This window comes from Podarcis melisellensis (assembly GCF_964234715.1).
Source record: "Podarcis melisellensis genome assembly, chromosome: 6".
Taxonomy (NCBI): domain Eukaryota; kingdom Metazoa; phylum Chordata; class Lepidosauria; order Squamata; family Lacertidae; genus Podarcis; species Podarcis melisellensis.
The window spans coordinates 20,887,266-20,908,731 of NC_138538.1; the positions used below are offsets into that span (position 1 = coordinate 20,887,266).

The 21,466-nt window shown below is 40.5% G+C and overlaps 1 protein-coding gene across 1 annotated transcript in view; it reads right to left on the bottom strand.

Moving 5' to 3' along the window:
- Positions 1-21,466, bottom strand: part of NCOA3 (nuclear receptor coactivator 3) — a 98,594-nt gene that overhangs the window by 32,451 nt on the left and 44,677 nt on the right. Inside the window, 1 exon segment of the mRNA XM_081915474.1 lies at positions 8,826-8,903. The gene's annotated coding sequence lies outside the window, so the exon portion shown is untranslated.

Below are 21,466 nucleotides of genomic sequence, written 5' to 3' on the forward strand. Positions count from 1 at the left end.
AGTGACAGATCATGAGACAAATCAGATAGAATTGTGCTGAAATTTTAGCATATTGGCCACAGAAGAACTTTATCCATGAAAGTTTAGCTACATTCATTTATAAAACTCTTTTTCCTAAAAGCAATAATTTTGGCAGACCTTAGTTTTTCCAAAGAAAAGGGGTCATCTTGGCACTTTTGGGGCACCAATATTTCCAAAGATTATCAGGGTTGCCAGTCAAAACATTGTTGTAAAGTCTGTATTAATTATTTGGAGTGTTGTTTTTTTTCTAGATACATGGCAGAACTTAAATATCTTGCTTAAAAGAGGTATAGTGTCCCAGTCAAGGGAAGTAATAGTACTGCTCTATTCTGTCTTGGTCAGAACACACCTGGAGTATTATGTGCAGTTCTGGGTGCCACAATTTTAAAATGATATGGACATGCTGGAATGTGTGCAGACAAGGGCAGCCAAGATGATCAAGAGTCTGCCAAACAAGGCTTGTGAGGAACTCTTGAGAGAGATGGGTATGTTTAGCCAGGAAAAGAGGAGACTGAAAGGAGACAACAGCCATCTTCAAATATTGAAAAGGCTGTCAAATAGAAGATGGAGCTGGCTTGTTTCCTCCTGCTCCAGAGGGCAGGACTTAAACCAATGGCTTCAAGTTACAAGAGAAGAGATTCTGACTAAACATCAGGAAAAACTTTGTGGCAGTAGGAGCTGTTTGACAGTGGAACCAACTCCCTTGGAAAATGGTGGACTCTCCTTCCTTGGGGGTTTTAAAGCAGAGATTGGATTATCATCTGTCATGGATGCTTTGGTTGCGATTGCTGCATTGCAGGAAGTTGGACTAGATGATCCTCAGGCTATCTTCCAACTCTACAGTTCTATGATTTTATGATTCTATGGAAGCAGTTGCACATCACAAACTACAGGACACCAGTTAATGTTAGATTAAGAGTTAGCTAAACTAAATTTCTACTAAATGGCTGTTTTTCATGTCATAACTAGAAGGCAGCTATCATAAAGAACAGCTATTTCTTCAACTTCTTTTTTTAAAAATTTAGAAATTGCAGACACCCATGTCATTGTGGAAGACAGTTACCACCTATTGTATTGGGAGAGTCATCATTTTTCGTGTACAATGCATGCCCCAAGAAAAATAAAGTTTTTTTAAAAGAATAAATTTGCATGACAATAGGAAAACCGAGAGAAAAACAAATTGTGAGTTGCATGCTTGCCACAAGATGGCAGGGTAGTATCAAACACTTGGACCTGGCATTTAAAGGACAACAAAATCATCACACACACAAAAGGGAAGCTTTTTAACAGAGAAAGCAAGACCAAGCTCTGCTCTGTCATGCAAAAGGCACAGTGCAGACTCATTCAGACAGCTGCTTTCAACAGTTATGTGGTTTGTATGATTTTTTTTTTGGGGGGGGGAGTTCCAAACCCCAAAGTAGTATTGTGTAGATACTGCATGCAGATTACAGTATTTGGTTGCCTCTGCTCTCATAGCAACTGCATTCCTAAACAGACACACAGTTTTGTGGCACTAGAAGCTGCCACAGAAAGAGACAGGAAGTAAATAAAACAAGATAAAGAGTTGGAGAGAAGCTCAGGAAGGGTAGGGGTACAGCAGACAAGACAGAAACCCAGGAAAAAAGTTGCTGTACTTAAAACAAACTGTACAATGCCTTCAAAAGTCAAGCTGTTTTGTAACTAATTTGGAGATGAAGTAACATTAAAAGGAGAGTTGGGTGTCTGTGTATAAATAAGGTTTGATTAAAAAAAAACCTCTTTCAGCTTTGATAAATTATGCTCAAAAGTATCTTGTTGCTCTAGGGAAAAATTATACTGAATACTGTATTTTAAAAACTTGTATTGTTCACTCAACTTACAGATATCCATTATTTCTTGTGGCTATACTTCAATACATAACAGTATCCACAAAGTTGTCAAAACAGGGTTTGCTTGTTTTTTTAAGGGGCTATCTTATTTACTTATTATTTGAATTTATAGCAAAGCCTTCACTACAATGTCTGTTCAGGGCTGGATACATACAATTCTTTAATACTGTTTAAAATAGCAATTAGAACTTCAGTTAAAAGATTATCCTTAACAGCTATATTTTAGCACTTCTTTTATTACCACTGTAGTTGTATTCTGAAGTAAATAGCATCTTGTAAGGAAATGGAGTAGCTCTGAAGCAAGGGACACTGCCTTAAAATGAGACTAGCTGGTAAGTCTATTTCCCTAGCAACAGTGTTCTAATATACCCTACGCAGACCTCCATCATTTCTCCATAATATTATTGCTTCTGCAATGTAGAAAGCAATGCAATACCGCAGCCAATTTACAAGGAAACCCAGAGGGGCTGCGCTCTTGCTGCTTAGGGTCCTACAGTGAATATGCTTAGTGATAGCAATTTTTATGCAACAAGAGACCTTCACAATTGAGCCAATTATTAATGCAAATACCACCTATTAAAATATAGCAGCAATGCTGATCAATCTGATGTGAGAGCATAGTAACTATAGTTCCTATGTTTTTCTGCAATTGCTTGAAATTGTTTTTACTGAAAGTACAGTCACTCACTGACAAGCCAAGTCACAATGCGGTTTTAGAGCTCAGAGATCAACAGTCAACAGGATTTTCAATGCGCCAGCTGCAAAAGACAATGAGGTTGTGCATCCATAGCAGTGACCAGAGGAGGAATGGCCACTGGGAAGAGCACAGAGAAGAGACACCATGGTGCGTATACAGCAGCACAACTGGACACCTTCATTTTCCCCAGTTGCAACAAAGCATGTCTCTCTCCCAAAGCTGGATAACCTTCCCATAGTTCCCATAGTTTGACTCTACCCCCAAAAGGTGCACTCCTCCAATGTCTCCAGAGACTGATGTATGCCAACAACAGCACTCTTGAATGCGTCTCTACAGAGTACCGTATTTTTCGCCCTATAGGACGCACCGTCCCATAAGGCACACCTAGTTTTTTTTGGGGGGGGGAATAAAGGGGAAAATTATTTTCCCCCAGGTGCGGGGCTGAGGCGGGGGAGGCCCGCCTGAGCTTCCCCCGACCCCAGCCCCCAAACAGGCAGCTCTCTGCAAGCCATGGGAGCCCAGCGCTGGCTCCCGCTGCTTGCTGAGAGGTCCGCGAAGCCTGGACGCGCTGATCTCAGCGCGCGCAGGCTTCAGCATGCAGGCCACTCTCCGCAAGCAGCGGGAGTGCGCACCGACCCCTCTTGCTCTCCAGGATTCACCGAAAGCCTGCATTCGCCCCGTAGGGCGCACGCACATTTCCCCTTCATTTTTGGAGGGGGAAAAGTGCGTCCTATAGGGCGAAAAATACGGTAATAGTATATCAAGTACTCTGCATACAGATTAAGAAAAGTTTGCTGTTGCCCTCTCTAAGTGTTCCAGTATTCCCCAATAATATGAAATTGTTATTTCCATTTGTTACCAATTTTCAAAGAACTTCACTAAACAAAAAACTTATTTTGAATCATTCCAGAGCACAATGCTCTCGTATTTATTAAGCAGTGTGATAGCTGTCAAAGCTGTTAACAAAGTTCCAGCCAAAACAGTGCTAGGATGTTGTTGGGCTACAACTCCCACCATCCCTAGCCAGCAGGAGTATCAGTCAGGAATGATGGGAGTTATAGTCTGACAACAACTGGGGGACCCAGGGTTGGAAAATGCTGGCCTAAGTACCGGTCTCAAAAAGGAATAGGTTTAACTTATTATGCAGACTTTAGATGGTACTGATCCAGGGATTAACCACTGAACAGCTGGGGAGGGGGCTTACAGATACAAAAATAAAGAAATAAATAACATGAATTTCTGTTGCCTGTTTGTGGAGGGCAACAAACAATGGCTAGTTCAGCCATTGCCAATATGGTGCCCCTCCAGGCCTGACCCAGCCCACTGATGATGCATGAGAGGCAACCACCTCAAACAGCAGGCTCTGGACTATTGGGAGGTGACAGATCCACGTGTGCAACCACCCACTCCTCTCTGGAAGCCGCCTGATCTGTAGCTACTCATTAGAGAGATAAGACAGAACAACACTCTGCACATGAGCAAGGAATAACTCTCCTCTATTACTAGGCAAGTTACAGTGCTGGGTTCTAGAGTCAGCAGGTTCTAGCTTAGCTGCTCACTGAAATAGAAAACAAGGCAAGCTAAAGTTGAGCATGTCCAGCTGAGATTTATTTGCTATTTGGTGAGCCCAGCTAGGGGGACAGTGTCATTCTACTCTCCATCTCCCAAGCCAGCATGCCTTCCAGAAAGATGCTGTGGGGGAAGTAAAGAAGCCCCCATTGAAGACTCCTTGCTCTTCCAGAAAAAGAAGGGCTTTTTCCACAGAGCTCCATAAAAAAGTTCATTGGGTGGTGCGGAGTCTGGTGGAGAGCTGTTGCTTACTAAGAGGTAGGAGGGTGAGGTGGGGAAGCAGTTGGCATAATTAACAAACACCTACAGGAGCACCATATTGGATCCAGCACTACATTTGTATCATGTTGACCTTGTTAGCAAGCCTCCTTGGAAGACATGTGTTTCACATACACACGTTCCAGGCATTTAGTCAGTGGCAATAGTGCATCTTGGCAGATTTACCCAGTAATTTACACAGGTTATGGGGATCCTTACTGGACAGAAAAAGAGAGAAAATCTACACATTTCCATTTCAGTGGGGCTCAGCAACAATGCATATCTACTCTGACAGTGGGGATCGCTAAGTGCATTTTCTTTGGTATGTGAGAATTAGTTAACCATGACTAAACTAGCACACACAAATACACAAAGCAAACAAACACAGAATGTATAAGAGAAGGGGAGGAGAGGTGTTCAGAGCTGCTTAGAAAGCCACACTAGCCTGCTCTTCCTCTCTAGGCGTACCTTGAAGACTAGGTCTCAGCAATGCACAGCTGAATTGGTGAGGACCCAGGCATACAGACACTCCAAGGTAGGATGTTAAAAATAGATCTAAAAACATAGGAAGGGGAAGCAGATGTAGAGGCTACAATTTATAGGGGAAGGGCCTCCAGAAGACAGAAAAGCAAACCAATTTTACCTTTCCAACACTGTTGGCAATCCTGAAGAAAGAGGACTAGTGTGTATGTTGAATCTTCCAGGTAAGGCAGGAAAAAGTGAGACAGGGAGGTAGGCAGGAGGCCTGAAAAGGACCTCTGAGCAGTTGGAACCAAGATCTCTGATTCAGCAAGCAGGGATCCAGAGAAGAAGGAACTGAAGTAAATTCCTGAAAAGGGCTTCTGAAGCAGCTGCACTTGAAGCAGCAAGTGACCATCCAGAGGTGCAGAAACCAGTGTTAGTGAGGGAAAAGCAGAGGAGGATAATGGAGTTAGACCTCCATTTAAGGGATTTTCAGCAAGTGATTTCAAGGAGAGTGGAACTGAGCAATCAGAAGAAGTAGTGGGATCAGGACCTCAGCTTTTGTACCTTTTTGGACAAAAGCTTCAAAGCAAATTCAAAAATTGATTGGATCAGGGAGGTGCCATTCCTGACCAGCCTTGCTTAATATAGCTCTGAAGCACATGGCAAGATGGGGTGGGTCTTTTTCTTTTGCAGATATAAAGCAGCATTCTTCACTCTTTCACTAGTCTGATTAGATTTTAGTCTTGAACAATGGTCACATTTCCTGAGGGAGGAGACAGTAATTATACTTGGATTGCATTGACTGGATTACATTTCCCACCAAAGCTATGACTTGTGACATCGCTTCCATTGAGGTGACCAATATTCTTAGGCAGGCCTTTTTCCTTTTACTGCAAAGTGAACCAAACTGAAACCATAAATATATATATATATATAGGCAATACTGGAGTGAAGCATCTCCCAGGCTCCAGAGCGAGCAGCCTGCCAAAATGCCCTTCCCAGTAAGCAACCCACCTACTGGGAAGCATTGGAGCAGAACAGCTGTCAGCCAGTTACCTTTGGGTGGGAGGTGGTAGAGAGTGCCATGGCAGGGAAGCTGCAGGCGTTCTCCACCCAGACAGCTCTTACGAGCATAAGCACTCCTGTGTATGCCAATCACACACACTCTCTCGGTTTTGACAATTGTGTCACCACTTACTAGTTGAGTTTGCTATTAAAGGCACTATATCATGCCCAAGAATGAGAAAGACCCAAAATGTGAAAACACTATATATTTTAAATTTTGGGGCCATTGATGCATATGAAGAATTGGAACACTTTCCCCTAAGAAGTTTGTTGAAACTATGTCCCCCCAAGGACTCAAGATCACTGGGGCATGTTGGGAAAACACTCACTTGTAATAACCAGTGTACCATTATGCATATACTATTCATGGTCTTATGAATCTTATGGTCTTATGAGTCACATTGTTTATTCCATTTAATATATATGGTTCTTGCATACAACAGGCTATTTGTTCACATTTGGTACTTGACTATTACTATATATGAACCCTTATTGTAGAGTACTTTATCCATGACAACATGTCCAGGATCTGAGGAAGTATGCTGTGGAACAGCAATGGGAAAGGGCTATTGCCTTCATGTCCCCAACTGAGCAAAACAGAATGCTGAACTAAATGGACATTTGATCAGAGCCAGAAAGCCTCCTCTTATGTAGTTTGTGCCAATGGTATTACTAATCGGGCCGATGATTATCAAGAGGTCAACCCAGATAATGACAGGTTTTCTTGCAATCTGTAAAGGAACTTACTATTTAGAGCCAACTCTCAGCCAAAGCAGCTAAGCTGAAGCACAGATTTTGAAACTGCAAAGCTAGAAAAATAATTACAATGACTGCACAGATTGTGCACATGAAACCAGACAACATACCACCAATTCACTGCAGTTAAAAAGCAATACATACATAATTAAATTTCTTATTTTTGATCATATATGGGAAATTAAAACACCTATTATCTGATGTCAGAGAAAGGCCACTAACTAGTAAAACAAAGTGCCACACTTCTTTTCCTGATACCTTGTTAATATGAGTTACTTTAAAAGCTTGCTATTTAAACAACAGTCTTCACTGGTGATATTCTGAACGCAAAACAACCCAATGTCAGACCATATCACAGCGCTTAAGTAGTTGCACTCAGCAGTTGTATCAGGAGTGACTTTCAGAAGAGGCACAATACAGGTGCAATATTTCTAGCTCTTATTGCTGCATCTGATACAATCAGATACACAGGCCTATTTGTACTGTGTCATTGTCTTGCTCAAGTGGTTTGCTATGCTTGCAAGAGCTCTTTAAATGTTCCTGGATTCTTTAAGGTCAAATACAATCTCTGCATAGGATATACTGTTTTGGGACTTGTCCTTTAACACTAATATTAATTAATACTCCAATTGAAGGGCAACATGTTGCATCTATAACCCACATAAAAAAGATTCTCAGCTTCTAATTTCTAGGTTTGTTTGAGGGACACAAGCATGGAATGACATCATGCGCTTCTCAGAGGAAAGACATGGAATTGAGAGGGGCTTTTGCCACCTGAAGAGATTAAGAAGCAGCTGGCCAAACCCTGCTACTAAGATAAAACCCTGGGTTCTCAAAGCTAAGGTTCAATAGCTGAGAAGTGTTTTTCCCAGCACAAGAAGCAGCTGGCAAACCTTGCTACTAAGATAAAACCCCAGTTCTCAAAGCTAAGTTTCAATAGCTGATAAGTGTTTTTCCTAAACAATACTGTCAGAGGACAGAAATTCAGGAAGAGTTGGTCTGATAAAACAAATGAGTCTTGTGGCAACTTAAAGATGAGCTACATTATTATTAGTGTGAGGGTTCACTGGCTAAAGCCTGCTTCATCAGATGCATGGATTGTACTAGTGAGATGATTAGATTAGAAATATATGCAGTGAAGGAAAAAAATTGTTAAGTGAAACTTTAAAGCAGGGATGGCCAAACCAAATGGCCATGCTGGTTGGGGCTGGAGTTGGAGTCCAAAACATCTAAAGGCTCTGTATTCCTGTTGTAATGTCTTGTGGGCTAGGAAGTCTCTAATTCAAATCTCTCTTCAGCCATCAGCTTGCCAGGTGGTCTAAAGCAACACACTATCTCACAGCTTCAAGGATGCATCTCGAGCTAATGTATGTGGAACACTTTTGACCACCGAAAAAAATGCATAACCAACAAAAAGCATGGGAACATTAGGGAAAACAGTCAAATAGTAGAAAAAAATGTATTTTAGGAATGTCCATATGTTATTCTAATCTTTATTTACATTTATGTTTGGCCCTAGAACTTTTTTCAGGGCTTGTTCATATTACTGCCACTATTATTTATTAACTTTAATTAGCTGTGCCTATAGTCTTTAAGGAACATATCACATATTACAATTGCAATAACAGGATGCTCCTTGTGGTCTCACCAAATATGTTAAAATTAGGAGCGAGTTTTTGGTTTGCAACACTTTCCCTCTCATCATACATTTAATTAATTAATTAATTAATTAATGTCTATACTGCCCTTCATCTGAAGATCATATGGTGGTTTACAATATAATTTTATTTGTCAAAGACTTATTAGAACTATACAACAGTGCACAACTTTAAGAAAAAGAAAAAATCAAGCCCCACCCAAGAGCTGTTAAAAACTTTTTTATTTCTGTCCTCGTTTAGGAAAACAGCTGCTGAAATGTAATCAAAAGATTAACATTTTACTAACATAGGACACAGTCCATCTACGTTAAATCTTATTGATTTCAGTGAGAAACTTTCAAGCATATTGGTGCATCTCCTATTGTTGGGACTTTGGCTAGAGTGCGCCCAGAATCTATGTTTATAATGGAAACTTAAGGAAAATAAGTAACAATCTCTAAAATTTACTTTTAAAATATTTTCACTTACATGTCCTTAAAACTCAAACATGCACAGATGATTTTTCAATGGCAGGCATCAGGATCAGTAGGCATTGTGTGTCACGTTCTGTCAAAGAAAATTGTAAAACTTCATGTAAGTATCATTGTGTTCCCCAACTTCATTTTCAGTAAAGCTTAATATGAGATATTAAGTAAATCAGCCCTGATTGCTCACTGGAAGGACAGACCCTAAAGCTTAGGCTCCAATACTTTGGCCACCTCATGAGAAGAGAAGACTCCCTGGAAAAGAACCTGATGTTGGGAAACATGGAGGACACAAGGAGAAGGGGACGACAGAGGACAAGATGTTTGGATAGTGTTCTCGAAGCTACCACCATGAATTTGACCAAACTGCGGGAGGCAGTGGAAGACAGGAGTGCCTGGCGTGCTCTGGTCCATGGGGTCACGAAGAGTCGGACACGACTAAACAACAACAATATGAGATATTTCAATAATTTAGTCAATGACAACTTTTATTTTCACTTGTTTTACTTCCTTGTCTTTTCTATTTTATTATTCCTAGTAATGATTTATGATAAATCAATGTTGATTATATATTGATATTTGTTGACTATTTTATTTACATTCTTAAGAATTTGGGTTGGGGTTGATGACAAATTTTCGAACCACATCAAGAGGCAAACCCTGCTTCAAACAAAAGGCTACTCAGCTACCACCCTCACATCCAGGCTGCTCATGCATGGAGAAAATAGGCAGGAATGGTTATTCTGGTTACCTCTGTTACTTTAAAAGAAAGAAGGAGATGACAACAGTGGAGCAGTACAATAAATTTTCCAACTAGCTTCAACCTGTATAGGCTGAGAATCTGAGAATCTTCTGCAGCTGCTGAAGGCCTAGCAACCCTGCACATAATTCAGCTCATATCCCACCCTGCCCACCCCTGCCAGCATAAGGTTCTCAGACCAGTTATCTGACCACTTCTATTACTTTGACCAAGGACACCCCCCTTTGATTTACAAAAGTGGAGGACTTTGCTTGAGACTTCAGGCAACTTTCTGCAGCTCATATTCTACCTAGCAGAAGCAGCTTGTTGATCCTGTTCACCAGCACAGAAAGAAGTCCATGTTCTGCAATTGTGTCTGTCATAGTCTCAGCACTCTGAGCATTTTGAGATTACACATCTATATCTGGGCCCTTTAAAACACACATTTTATTAAAGACATCCACACAAACCTATGACGTGAAGGTAAATAATTCTGGCTGGGCATATTTTCTGCTGCTTATGATGGTATACCTAAGGTTACCAAGTGGTCTCCTATCCAGGCATTGACCAGATCTGCTTAGCATCAGCAAGGTTGCTAAAAAATGGGCCTTCACACCATGCCCAATAACATTGTTGAAGCTATTTAAAAAATCTGCTCCTCTTTTTAACATTTATATTCTTTTATCCTCCTAAATGGTATGTTTCAGAAAATTGACAAGAGTAATTTCTTAGTATAAGTTATATTCTGAATAAGCCATGAATATTGCAGTCTATTATCAAAACAAGCAGAGACCCTGACAATTTCCCTTTCTTTATTTTATCCATTAAGTTTAGAGACTGGTTTAATTTATTTTATGACCATGTTGTAAATGGTATTATTAAATCGACTAGTTAGGAAGCATTCCTAATAAGCTATTCAGAATTACAGCAACTTAAGTGAAGTTTTGAACAACAGCTGTGTGTTTGAATTGATTTATTCAAAACTGCTTGAAGCAATGTGTAAAAAAAAAAAGTGAGACTCTTCCAGCTAATTAGAAAAATAAATTGCTCTTGGGAAATATTTATGAGGCATTCATATGTAGAAGCACACATTATAGTACTATCCAGAATTCAGAATTTCAAAATTGATACTTCTACTCAGACTACTTATAGATAATTACTAGTAGTCAGGTGAAGAGCTTTGTACAGGCAGATAATTTCTTAAGAAATTTAACTAGGGCCTTTTCATATCAACCAGTTGCATATGCATTTGCATGCAAGTTTAACCACTCAGTTGACAACATTGACAGTAGCTGTATTCAGATGAACTCACATTACCAATTAGAGGAGTGATTGGCAATATGGTCACGTAAAGATAAGCATCAAGACTCAACTGCCTCCTAATTACACACCTTTGTAAAGCTTTCTCTGTAAGAAACCCCCACTAGTCAGGGTGGAAAGAATGAAAATATATTTTCAAAATCTGAAGTACTATTGTGGAAATTCTTATGGCAGAATCATAATTTATTCTAACCATGTGAACAAACAAATCATTTCCCAATTAATCCTATATGGTAGCACTTTTCTCCTCATATGCTATAGAGGTGGGGAAAATTTAATTCCCAGTTATGTGACTATTAAAGGCACAGTAGCCTTGTACTTCAAAGAACCTGGCAATCACTGTCAGAGAAACCAAGGGTGGAATTCAATGTCACACTATTACCAACATTCCATCTGCATTAGCATTGCAGCTTGCCAGATGGAATGATCCCCTCTCTTCTCTCCCAGCATGCTATTCTGGGGGTTCTACTGCCGGCCCCAAGCCAATTTCAGAAGGCACAGGGAAGGATAGGGGGGAAAGCCCTGTTGTGCAAGCAGAATGGAAGGTATTAGGTGAATCCCACTCCAAGAGAACATACATTGCTGCAAATTGCAGAGTATCAACCTGAGTGCAGAAAATAAAAATAAAATGTCCACCCCCAACCACCTCTGCTTAGTGGGTAGGTAGCATTATACTGGTGAGAGCATTCCAGGCCTTGCACCCAAAGGGCTCCAAATCTATCCCCCTTAATAGAATCTGAGTGGAATAGAGTAAGGGGAGATTGAGAATCAACAATTTTTTTTGAAAGTTCTTAAAAAATAAAAATCAAGATCTCATACTTTGCACCACTGGTCACATATAGTAGAATACAGGATCTATCATTAACACACCCGCAACTGTAATCTCAATTTCAACCTCTCAAAATTGGAATACACTGATGTAACATCAATATTCTAAAAAGGGTTCCAGGAATTCACATTTGCCAAGTAGCTGAACTGGGTAATTTGAAGGCTGAAATCTTTAAAAGTAAAAACTAACTAAAACAAAACAAAAACAAAAAAAATCCACTACTGAGGAAGAACCATCACTGGAGGGTTTTAAGGGGAAAGCCGTACCTCATCTACCTCTAAATATAGGCATATGTGATCATATTATAAACTTCATCTATCAAAATGTTTGACAATGGTTAAAACAAGAAGCATAACTTAACAATAAATGAACAGTGCTTAAGGTAAACAAACAGTGAAGTCCATCAAGGAACTCTATGATGTTGCTGTTGGTCAAATTATCAGGAATCTGAGCTGAATAGAAATAGACATCAAAGAATGTGTGGTGACAATGCAAAATGAACTAAAAACTTGCCTCCTGGGCTGTAGCAAGAAATCACATAAGAACTGTAAACAGTTTCATTCATAAGATAAATACTATGTTACGAGCGCGTTCTGTATCTCTGGTCCAAGTCGGCTTTCTGGTACCCACAAAGTAAATTAGTTTGCAGCTCTTGGTTACTTCCTTCTGGGTGCCCTCAGATGCTATGAGCTGCAAGTAAGCATCTCTTAGGCCTTTTATCAATCCAGTACACACTTCTGGGGAACTCTACCAGGAAGTGACTAAGCAGCATTTTGTACTGAATTAAATAAATTTGAGAAAGCTGCAAGCTCTTGGAAAGCTGATGTGTCTTTCTCAAGCTCATCACTCATTGAGTGCTCATCCAAGATGAACAAAACTGTGATAACCAAGTACTGCTATTTTTTACCAGCAATAACCTATTGCTCCCAGCCCCAAACTTCTTGTCTGTCATTCTATTTTCTCCCATTCCGTCAGTCAGGTGGTAAGGGTGTGGATTTAGACAATGGACTAGATCAAGGCTTTCCCCCTTGATACATACATCCATCTCCCCATTTCTGCAGGAGTTATGATCTGGTCCCCCATGCACATAAGTGAAATCATGTTTTCCATACTCTCCAGCTCTCTCTCTCCACATAACTATCTCTTCAAGCTAGAGCTGAAGCTCTGGGCTCAGCTAGAGACTGGAGGATGAGCGAGGAAGCAGCTGGTGCTGTTGCCCTACCCCACACATCAGCTGTTAAGACAGGGATTATGAGCAGTCTAAACAAAGCACCGCTGTGCCTCAGGTCTCTTTGGGGCTTCCTCCGCTCTCACTGGCTCATGAGCCACAAGGAGTCTCCAGCTCTCTCCCGCCATTTCCTGGTAAGATTTTATTTTATTTGCCTGCTTACTCATTCATTCATTTTTCATTTCATTCCCCAGCACAGCATGTATACATGGTTGCACAAGAGTAGAACACACATAAGTGGAGGGATGCCTACATATACAGTATAAGGTAAAGGTACCCCTGACCATTAGGTCCAGTCGTGACCGACTCTGGGGTTGCGGCGCTCATCTCGCTTTATTGGCTGAGGGAGCCGGCCAGCATGACTAAGCCACTTCTGGCGAACCAGAGCAGTGCACGAAAACGGCGTTTACCTTCCCGCCGTTTACCTATTTATCTACTTGCACTTCGATGTGCTTTCGAACTGCTAGATTGGCAGGAGCAGGGACCAAGCAACGGGAGCTCACCCCGTCACGGGGATTCGAATCACCGACCTTCTGATCGACAAGTCCTAGTCTCTGTGGTTTAACCCACAGCACCACCCACGTCCTGCTAATATACAGTATAGTGCAACCCTTTTAAAAACAACACTGAAAGCCATTTCAAAGTTACAATGTCGGAACAGAGAGTAAATGCACAGCACTCATGCTCGGAAGACTCTACCACAACACCCAGTTAATGGCCATATATCTAGATGAAAAAAAAAGTATTTGCGTGCCGGTGAAAGGAAAGCAGAGGATAGGCCAGTCTAGCTGCCTGTGGAAGGGAGTGCCACACTTTGGGAGCAGCCACCAAGATGGCCCTCTGTAAATGTGTGTCCTCATGTCCTTACCAAACGTGCCTGTGAAGGTCGTGTCTGTCTTTTGGAATGTTAACTTGTGGGCAGAGACTGTCTTGTTTTTATTTAGAGACTTCTCAACTGATAAAAATGCTTTAAAACAATAATTTTACTTATCTCAACTAAGATATTTATTTTGTCTTCAGCATGGAACGTCTAAAAAGGCTTATAAAATACGTGCAGGGGGGAAACTATTGTCTATAAAATATGCACAATGAAGTGCCAAAACTGCATATTTCACATAGTTTTATCTTACTGTGACCTTTTACATGCCTCCAAGCCCAGTTCATATAATGCCTTGTATTTCAGGAAAATGATACCTATTTGCTTCACTGCAAATTCTCATGAACAATTTTCAAGAGTAGGATTTTAACTTTTATTTACAATTAATCATAGTCCTATTCATTTTGGTGAATAACACTGTAGGGCTGAAGCTGCACCTGAAAAAAGTGAGGGTTAAAAGCCTCCGTGTCCATAGGAGTCCACAGAACAGAGGTTTCTGCTAGCTTGTTTTCTGCCTAGTTTCTTCGCTCCCAACCTCCTCTTTGGTGTTTTCCTAAATTTTGTTTCTTTCCTTTTGAATGTTTTATGGATTTTAGGAAGTTTAGTCAGTTTTCTAGATCATAAGGCATGATATAAAATGTCCCAAACCCCAATTTTGCACAAAGAAAACCAAATTTCTATGTCAAATTTGAAAATCTGCTGGATCCTCTTCACTGTCTTTCAAGTTCAATGTGGGAGCATACTCTTAGAAATATACTATACAATGGGGGCAGATTAGGGAAATTGGACATGATTTATTAACCATGTAAAAGTTACGGTATACAATACATCTAATATACAATATGGTTTTTGACATTTTAGTTTAACAATTTACACAAAGGAATCGGCTAGAGAGTAGACGAAACATAGCGACAGGTAAGGCAGCTGGCCCCAGAGGCTCACAGACAACACAATTTTATAATCATGTTTAACGAGCTTTTTTAAAGGAGTTTTTAAAGGTGTTTTTAAAACCTTTTTTTTTCAATTTACCCAATGAAATTAAGGTAACTGTATCTAGGAAACTGTAAAAACTGATTATTGTCTTTATAACCCTGTCACTTGTAGTTAAAAATGAGCAGGTCACACTATACATGTTAAGAGAAATGTTAACTTAAATTTAAGATATACTTGAGATAAAATATTAGATGTTGTCCAGTGTAGGGCAAGTAAGGGTGGGACTTCAAAGGAACAATCAGGAGCTTAAAGCTCCCAGATTTTTCTTTGATTGAGCTACACATCTTCAACTCCTTCAAACCACTGTATAGATTGAAGAAATGGGGAGCATTTGAAGGTGTGTTCCCACCAATCAACTGATGGGTAAGTGGGAGCATACCTTACTCAAAGCTTTCAAGAAGGTAGGTGACTTTTGAGAGGGTATTTTTGCTGTAATATTCCCACACTGAACTATTGTAATATTGGAATTAAGGGTGAATGGTGTGATGGGAGGACAGGATTTTGACCAACGAAGTGGTTAGTCGTGAGGGGGAGGGGTAATGAGGAGGGACTAAAAGAAGTGAAAACAAATCCTAAGCATGTGGGATAATTTATTTCGATACTGCCATTTTTCATATTTCCCTTGCCTTTGAATGTTAAAACTATTAAAAACTAAGGTTTAATTTAACGGGGCCACATGAATCTGAGAAATATTCCAATAACAGCTTTTACAACTAATAAAACAAGGCACACAATGACTTATCTACAATTTTAACAAATTTGGCATACAATTGCTTTGTACATTTAACACATGCACTATGACAAAAGCTGCACACTGCAAACACCGAAAATGTAATATGCTAAGTAATATAATAAAAGCTGCCTTATGAAAATTTGATTATTTTCACAGCTACACTGCCTTTCCAAATGACATTAGTTCTTGCAAAGCATTATTCCTGACAGTTTTTTTCACAAACTAGCTGATGCAGATATAAGAGCATTTATCTATTAACTGACCAGCCATGAAAATATTTCCCCTTAAAAGGGAGATGTTCCAAACACACACCTCTGGTATTCCGTTTCAGAGCAGCAGTATGTCAGTTCCTTGCAGCAATAACTATCCCTTTCATCCTTAAGACAGACCACATCACTCTAACACTTTCAGAACTGGTATCACTCAAGGTCTTGATGAAAACAGGACATAAAAGTAACTAAAAACACACAACTTGCATCATAAAAACAAAACAAAACAGGCTTTTCCTGTCAGAGTATCAGCTTAGTTTGGTAGTTCCATTCACATCCCAAAGGAAATATTTAAAAGTGCCCCAGAAAAATTTGCAGATCTTCTAAGTATGACATTTTAGTATTACTAAGGCACTGCAATTTGCATGAACTTCCTCTTTTGTCCTCTTACATTTTTAATAAGTGAATCAGGTTTTAAAAGAGCACATTCTGACTCATTAATCTCAGAACAATGTTGTACTAGTATAGCCTGTTGTACTAGTATAGCCACAGATTCTTCAACTGATCTCATTCAGAGTACCCCCCCCCCCATTTTAGTTTGGATTATTTAAAAAAATTAAACATAAATCTGTTTCAAGCAATTAAGCTTTTTAAAGCTGACAACAATTTTTTCCCAAACTTCACAATGGCAACACTACTATTGTTGTCAGGAAGCTAAAGGATTCCAGAAAGATTGGGGGTGGGGGAGAACCCCCAAATGACATAATGGCATAAATTACTGATTGCTATGCTGCACCCGCAAAGGTTTTTCTTGATACCTTCTGGGTCCCCCCCCCCCATGGCCCTTCCCCCACTAAAATTAGGTTTGAAAGAAGACTCCTGCTGTGGACCACAGAATGCCTTTTCCCCGGTTTACTTGCAGTGCAAAGGGACATTTTTTGGTGTGTGAAGTTTCACAGCTGCAGAGAGCCAGCACCACGACTAGGCTTCAGATAAGCCTTTGCTGGCAACAATAGAAAGCCTTATTACAATGGAGGTGGGTGATAGCAGGCAGTTGCAGCTTGGAAGGTAAGGGTTACCACTCCCTTCCCAGCTAGACAGCACTCCCCAAATTTCCCCTCTGCTGCTGCAATTAGACTTGGAAAGAGTTTTCTCTTGTTGAAGGGTGGGGCAGTGATCTTCCTGGAGATTGCAACTGCAGAGGGAAGGTTAATTCTTGTTTCCCTAGCTGCACAGTCCAGGAAGCTCACCTTTTCCCCATTAAGCTTTATAAAAAAGTGAACACCTCATAATACGTTGGTTCATCTCAGCTTTCTCAGAAAAAGCTTTATCTTTGCAGAGCCCTCATACTTAAAGGTAAAGGTACCCCTGACCATTAGGTCCAGTCGTGACCGACTCTGGGGTTGCGGAGCTCATCTTGCTTTATTGGCCAAGGGAACTGGTGTATTAGCTTTCGGGTAATGTGGCCAGCATGACTGAGGCACTTCTGGCGAACCAGAGCAGCACACGGAAACACCGTTTACCTTCCTGCCGGAGCGGTACCTATTTATCTATTTGCACTTTGACGTGCTTTCGAACTGCTAGGTTGGTAGCAGCCATCATACTTAGGGCCTGATAATTTCATAATGCTGCCCAGCTCAATCAACCATCCAGGCTCCCTAGGGAAATGGACACTTCCAACACATGTTCAGCAAGTTCATAAAGAGGCTCCTGTGGTTGCTGAAGCCATTTCCACCTCCAGAGTTGGTGGCAATTCAGTTTCAACTAAAGATTCAACCAACCAGCTCACTTCAGTTAAAAGTAATACCTGACTTCCACCAGCTACTGCTGACTTCGGTTCAGTGCTGGTAGCTTAGTTCCTTTAAGAGTAGATTACTTACTGCTACAAAACCCACATGCTTTTACTTCAATACTATGCAGGACAAAAATGATGTGACAACAATATGAATAAAGATGTGAAGTCATATGGGGGGGTGGAGAGCAAGGAACAGGAGGACATCCACCCCATAGAGCTAAATTACATGTTTCTCCCAAAGAACCCTGAAAGTCTACCCCTCACACAGCTACAATTCGCAGCACTCACAACAAACTGTAGTTCTTGGAATTCTTTGGGGGAGCCATGTGCTTTAAATGTATGGCGTGAATGTGTCCAAAGACAGTGACTGTGGTAGTGTAGCTACACCCATGCAACAGGGCCCCTTGCAGTTTGGTCAAAGTCTCTGTCCCAGCCAATTGCTTCACCCACAACAGCAAAATTCTCTCTGGGGGCCAAGACAGCAGCTGAAATATCACTGCAGAACTAAACAAGTCAGCAGCTCTCCCTTCCCCACATGATTTTTATTTAGTCATCAACAAGTTTTGAAAAAGTTAGCTTTTGAAAAACTATTCCAAGAAATACATGAACATGTTCTAGTGATAAACCTTCCATCTAGTGTTACTGAAAGCAGGAAGCTTAAACCATGGTCTGTGATAATATCTTTGAACTTTGCAAAAATGTGCAGCTTGGGCACTTATGATTAGCAGCCCTGAATAACAGCATTAAGCAAGCATTTTAAAGTCTTATAATTTAAAAAAGGTACTTCCGTCAAAATCTTCTCCTATTTTTGATTATAATTAGGTATTTTTAAAATAAATATAATCGTGCGAACTGATAAAAGCTCATTACATCCTGTAAACATATGTGTCATTAATCTTTTCATGCATTTGGTCCACCAGATTATTCCTAGAATGCTTAGGAGCTGAATACCTGCAAACAGATATACAGTCGTACCTTGGTTTGCAAACGCCTTGCAACTCAAACGTTTTGGCTCCCGAACACCACCAACCTGGAAGTGAGTGTTCCGGTTTGCAAACGTTCTTTGGAACCCAAATGTCCGACAGGGCTTCTGATTGGCTGAGAAGCTGCGATTGGGTTTTGAACATTTTTGGAAGTTGAACGGACTTCCGGAATGGATTCCGCTCGAGAACCAAGGTACGACTGTATATAGCGTTAGCAGCTGGAAACTATTGCAAAGACCTACAAGTTTCTGTATTTGCATAAATTAGAAAATCCCCTAAAATAAAATCTTCTATTTCTAATTTGCCAAGCAGCAATATCAAGTGGGTGTAGTTTTCCTTTCCTTTACGATGGAAGTTTGGCTTTTAATAGCCAAAATATTTTCTGAAGTTACCTTAATTTTTGCACTGTACCAGCTTCAAGTTTTGGGGGCTTTCAAGCAAGATTCTCTATGTGTGTTTCTTAAAACGTGAGGGGCAGGGTGAGAGCTTCACACAGGGCACAGCATGTGGCTTGTATTGTTATATCCCACATATCTTACCACTTCATCTCTTCCCTTGCATTTGCCTTTCTTCCCTCTGTAAAAGAGGTAAAATACAAGACACACACTCATGAGAGGGCTTTCTCCTTCTTGCTTTGTAGCAAGTTGCAGATAGGAGGTATTCTGTTTGTTTGGTTGTTCATACCTTCCCAGGCTTACTGGAAACAAGAGAGCCCCAAAAGTAGCTTTCAGGATGCTGTTCAGTTGGGGATTTGAGTATTATGAGCATCACATCCAGCAAAGTGCTCATGGTTGCTATAACAAAATGGACATTTTGTATCCATATCAATAGGTCAAAATGTACTAATTCCGTTTTTACAATAACTTATCAGAACTGCTTATTGTATAACTGTAATTTATTTCACTTTACATATATGACTTTAAATAGCCTAAATTTCAGCTACCTTGACTGATAAAATCTTGTCTTGACTGATAAAATTAAAGGAAGAATAAGCTTTTATTGTATTCAATAGTATTTTAAGTATTAAAATGTGTGAGACTCAGGTGTGGATTGAGGTCCCTTATAATAGCCTGGACAGCAAACCATTATAAGACACCTGACTTTTACTAACTTTAATGCTTAGAATTCCTCCACCCACAATAGCCATTATACACTTTTTCTTCCCTCTTCCCCACAACAGTTACCCATTTGCCAATAAGTAGAAGAGCCTTCAGTTTCCAGACTGTCTTCAAATCATGAGTTGGAAATAATGATACAGTCTGACATTTTAATTTGCCTACTGGTTTATTATTAGTCAGCAGTTCATGTTATTCAGTCAAGAATCATCATATGTAAATGCATACAGTCATACTTCATATTATGTTTGCTCCATGTTACGTTCTTTCAAGTTATGTCCTGCAGTGACCCCGAAGGACCGGAAAGGGTTACTTCCGGGTTTCGCCGCTCACGCATGCGCAGAAACATTAAATTGCGCTTTGCGCATAAGCGCCAAATCGTGCTGCGCATCTGCGCAGATACGGCGCTTCAGGTTGCGCTCTTTTCAGGTTGCGAACGGGCTTCTGTAACAGATCCCGTTCTCAACCAGAGGTACCACTGTAATTCATTTCTGCAGTGCCAGACAGACAGTTAACAGTAAACCTGTAGTCAACATCCCATCAGGTTCTGGTTCAGTAAAATTAATAGCCAGTTGGCAACAAGATAATCCAAGAATACATACCCATGATATATAAATGCCTGATACTGTTTCCAAGATGTAGTAAATACTATACCTTAGGACAAAGCTTAGCTATTAAAATATAACAGAAGAGGCCAAACAACTGGTGCTCATTGTAGAACACAAATAGAATACAAATACAGGTAACTTACACTTATTTATAATATGTGCTCACAGCTTTACATGTTGCAGAATTTTTTAAAAAAATGATGAAAAATTGCACACACAATGAGAAATTAAGAAAATGGTGCAAAAGTGACACATGGGGTGGGGAGCGGAGAGGGTGCGAGAGCATAAAAAATGGCCAGCAATCCCAAAAGTCTTCATGAAAGTGCTTGGCTGTGGAAGAAGCAGATGAAGAGGAAGAGGGTGGCTGGACGAGGCCACAGAGATTTGTGGAGGTGTTTGGAGAGATTCAGACCACTGAATGGCCCCCAAACACAAGGCATTACCATCATCAGCTGATGGGAAACCCAAGAAGCGGAGGGTGGATCCCACACTGGAAGAGAAGTCGGCTCTACTGGACTGCTTCAGAGATGGCATGTCTGTGTGTACTGTGGCACTCAGATGCGACTGTAATTAGTCCATCATCCATGCCATCAATGTGCATGAGAAGGAGATCTGTGAGGCTGTGGCAGCAAGCACACCACTGACTGCAAAGGTGACCAGCCAGGTGTAGGACAAGGCTTTGGTGAATATGGGAGAAAGCACTGAACTTGTGGCTAGAAGGCATAAACTGGAAACGTGCTCCTATGGATGGCAACATCTTGCATCAAAAATTTCTGAGCCTATATGACCACTTCAAACTTTCCACCACAGATGGGGACTGGCCTACCAAAGAATTTAAAGCCAACCCAAGTTGGCTTAACAGTTTTAAGATCTGCTTCAACCTGAAGAATATCTGAACGCCAGGGGAGGCTGCATCTGCAAAGAGGCTGCAAAAACATACCTTGTGCAACTAAAGCAGTTACTGGACGACAAGGCATACCTTCCAGAGCAAGTCTTCAACACAGACAAGACAGGGCTTTTCTGGAAGCAAACACCCTAGTGGACTTGCTTTGTCAAAGCTGAAAAAAGAATCCCTGGATAGAGCAACTCTGTGGCATTATGGCTGGACACTTAATACATTGGTCTGGTTTCTTTTTAGACAATGATAGCTTCATAACACAGAGAGTGGCCCCCTATGCACTAGCTGCAAATAAAATAATAATAATAATAATAATAA